Source organism: Macaca nemestrina, chromosome 7 (assembly GCF_043159975.1).
Source record: "Macaca nemestrina isolate mMacNem1 chromosome 7, mMacNem.hap1, whole genome shotgun sequence".
NCBI lineage: Eukaryota > Metazoa > Chordata > Mammalia > Primates > Cercopithecidae > Macaca > Macaca nemestrina.
The window spans coordinates 59,708,335-59,712,682 of NC_092131.1; the positions used below are offsets into that span (position 1 = coordinate 59,708,335).

General features: G+C 32.9%; 1 pseudogene; it reads left to right on the forward strand.

Annotated features, from left to right (window-relative positions):
* Positions 1–3,921: 3,921 nt before the first annotated feature.
* LOC112426682 (U6 spliceosomal RNA) lies at positions 3,922–4,022 on the forward strand (annotated as a pseudogene).
* Positions 4,023–4,348: the final 326 nt, after the last annotated feature.

The following is a 4,348-nucleotide window of genomic DNA, read 5'->3' on the forward strand; positions in this document are numbered from 1 at the left end:
GGCTCAAGCGAACCTCCATCCTCAGCCTCCCCAGCAGCTGGGACAAGGCACACTTCATCATGTCTGGCTCAATTTTCTTTTAAATATCATAAAATCAAACTTAAAGGAATATTCTGTACACATTGTTTCTTTGAAAAGAACCCAACTATGATCCACACATTGCTACTGTTTGATGTGGCTCTTAAGTCTCTTTAGATCTATAATGTCTGCTCTCATCCTGTTTTCTCCCTTCTTTCAGTTTATTTGTTGAAAAAAAGAATAGGTTATGTGTCCCACAGAGTTTCCCACTATCTGGATTTGGTGGTGAGTCCCAGGGGTGCATTTTTAAACATTTATCTGCCAGATTTATACGCATGATAAGCAGATTAAAATGTTTGGCACAACTACTTTATAGGTGATGGGTGTGTTTTCTTCCACACACAAGCACACAAATACCTGATTGTCTCACGTTTTTTATTAGCAGCCTTTCATGCCCAATTCCTGTATCCATTAATTTTGCCAAACTTATAAAACATGCAAATGCTTACATTCTTTCTTGATTTATTAGTAGAGTATACCTGTGGGAATAAATATTTTCCATTAACTTTTGGGTTTTACAATGGTAGTCTGTATAGGAAAATAAAATAATTCTTGATTTTTTTTCTTTTAAATTGCCTGTTTTTAAAATAACGTATTGCTTTATTAGTATTCACCAGTGATGGGTAATTACTTTCAAATTGTTAAGAGCACATATATATTTAATCATATTTGATCTGTTTCAACCTGTTACAATTATTTTCCTTAATGATGATGAAATTGTTCCGTCTTTGCTGGAATGAGATATGTTGACTCCTGAAAACTTTTGAAAACAGCCAAGTGATCTTGTGTAGCTTCCTTGCTCTTTTTATGACAAGATGTTCTAGAAACATATTATAAATATGCTGCTTCGGGCCTGGAATGATCTGCTTTTCCTTTTGTAAATGGATCTACCCTCACTTTGAGTTTGTCTGATGTTTGTCAGGATTAGATTCAGGTGTTTCATTCCAGGATTTAAAAATTACCTAAATAATGCTGTGTCCTTCAAAGGGTATCACATTGAAAGGCATAGGATGTCAATCTGCCTCACACTGCTGATGTTAGTTTTTACACTCAGTCAAGTTGTTGTGTTACTTTTCTTAGTATTACTATTTTTCATTGCAACTAATAAGGAATCTGTAGGAAGGCACTTGGACACCATGCAAATATCCTATATCTCATTAAAGAAAATCTTCCTAGCTATAGCAACCATTCATCACTTCTTTGCCTAACCAGTCTTCACTATAATTGTTACAAAATTGTATTTTTCCATCTTCTGCAATTACTTAACATTTACCAACTGGCAATGGATATTGTACTTTAAGAAGCACTCTTCCCCCATTCATTTACCTGTTTACTTATTTATGATTGTTACATACTCTTGGATTCCTACTTTGATGTTTAAGTTTTCCAGGATTTGCCTGTTAAGTGTCACTTACAACTGCCTGCTATGACCTCGTAATATGCCCCCATGTGTTTTCTTGTGATTATTATTTTAGCAACATTTTCTTAGTTTCTGTAATAGCAAAGTTTTCAAAATGATGATGTGCCTATCTTACCCTAACTTTGTAATGGAGACATTTTATAAAATCAGGAAATATTTGACATTATAATCTAATGAACACATTATTAGAAAATAAAATTAGAGGATAATATCTGCTAGGAATATAAATGCAAATACTTAACCCAATGTGAGGAAATTGAATTCAGCAATCCTTCTGGATAACTAAGGACCATGGTTGCCATATAATATCCAAAATTTTCCTTTCCAAATCAAAAAAATAGGAAAGTTCTCTTTTTATTCTTTAAAAATCAAAAGTGAAAGTTAAATTTTGCAAATGTATGCCTAACGCATAATTTGAATACAATGCTGAAATTGTAAATACCTGTAAGTAAAAAGAGAAAAATATCCCACCAAATCCCAGTGCAGATCTCTCAGGCTGTCACAATGCTCTTGCACAGACACAAGGCTTTGTGGCAAGCAAAGATGGAATGAGAAAAACTGTGGGAAAGCTATAACAGAGAGATTAGCCAAAGGAGCCTAAAGATGATTTGCAATGGACACTAAAAATATTCAATCCATTCTAAATCTAAAATACTGCATAAATGTCATCCAAGCAGATTGTGACATTAACTACAAGGGAAGGAGTTTAAAATATACATATATGATTTAAAGGGGAGGCAGTATTTAAAGGGGCAATTATAACTTACAATGGATCATGCCATATAAAGGGATAGAATACATTTAAATGGAAATTTAAAAAGACATAGCTTCTGGGGAAGAAAAAGAGACAAACAAGAAGGCAGAAACACCTTTTGGCAATAGGATGATGAAGGAGAAAAGAAGAAAAAGAAGACCTTATTTGGATTCTATGGGACAAGAGAGGACTCATAATCCTTCCCCAAACAACAAAACAAATAAAACCCCCTATATTTTGCAATAATGACTGAGGGGAGGAGGTGCTTATGGATCATGCTTTTGGTTTCATGAATAACACTTTGATTAATCCTAGGTCACAGATAATTTTTCTGTGTTTACATTTAGACTTGTGTTACATTTTGAGTTAATTTGTATATAAGGTATAGGGTTTAGATTTAGGTTTGGTTATGTGTTTGCTTGTTTGTTTGCATATAATTATCACCAAATAGCTTCTTTTTTCATTCTGTCCAGGTTTTATAGTTTCTTTCAATGGGAAAGATGGGATGAAATTAATTACTTTATCTTACTTAGTACCTCCAGTGTTCTCTTTAATAAACACTACAGGTATTATAACTTAGATCAGGGACAAGAAAAAGATGCCCACTATGCCAACTATTATTGTATTGGTACTATTATCCAATGCAAATAGGCAGGATAAATTAATTAGTCGTCCAAGAAGGAGTAAATAAAAAGTCAGCTAGTCTCTATTTTGGATAGGAGCGGCACCATAAAACAATGATAGCAGCAATCAATGTTAAATCTAAGTCAAATCATAAAATAATTCAGTCAAGTAGCAGAATATAAAATTAATTCTCAAAAATCAATTGTTTTTTACTCAGAAATAATAAACCGATGACATATTGGTAGGAAAACTTTAGTTATAATGGCAATAATAAATATTAAATATTTAGAAAAAATTAATGAGAAATGTGCAAATCTTATACAGAAAAATGTTAGGACAACACTAAAGGGTACAGAAATAGAATTAAACAAAACAACAACACAATATTTAAAAGGTAACAATTATCCATATATTAATATATAGTAGGTAGTGAATCAAATTGTGACACTAAAGTTCATATGAAAAAATAAACATGCAAGAATAGCCAGGAAATTTTGGAAAATATGTTTATGATAGGAAAGTAGCTCTGCTCTAACACTAAAACATGTGATACACTACCCGTAAAATTAAAGTAGTGATGTACAGGCAAACATGGCAAGAGAAAGTACAGAAATTAACCCCAGCACACAGAGAAATTCAGTATATGATAAAACGGCATCTTAAACCACTGGGGCAAGATAGATTTTTAAATAAATGATGCTGAAAAACCGTAGCCATATAAATAAAATTTGGCCCATACCTCATGCCATATAAAAGAGTAAACTCCAAATAACTTAGGTATCTAAAAGTAAAAAGAAAACCTTGCAAATACTAGAAGAAACTTAGGGAAATTACTCTTTAACAATGGTATAGAACTCTGAGTCAAATCCAAAGGAAATGAAAGAAAGAGCTATAAATCTGATTCCCTGAACAAATACGTTGCAAAGTGAATCATAAACAAGGCAAAATACTGTTGACAACTAGGAGATAATATTCATAGGCTATACCACAGACACAGGGTTGATATCCTTACTATTTAAAGAACTCCTAAAAATTGAAGGACAGCGCTTACTTTGGTAGGACACATACAAAAATTGGAATGACACAGAAAAGATTATCATGGCGCCTATGCAATGCTGAAGTATTTGTGAAGTATTCCATATTTTTCTGGCTCTGAAGTAGAATTCAGAATGGATAGGTACAAAGTTAATTGAACTACAGAAATACATTCTAACCCAATGCAAGGAAGCTAAAAATCAAGATAAGAATTGAACAAGCTGACAGACAAAATAGTATCGAGAAAAGTAACTGAACTGACAGAGCTGAAACACACAAGAATTTCATAATGCAATTACAAATATTAATAGCAGAATAGCCCAAGCAGAGGAAAGAATGTCTGAGCTTGAAGAATGACTTTCTGACATAAGATAGGCAGACAAGAATAGAGAAAAACAAATGAGAATGAATGAGCAAAACCTCTTAGAAGCATGGGA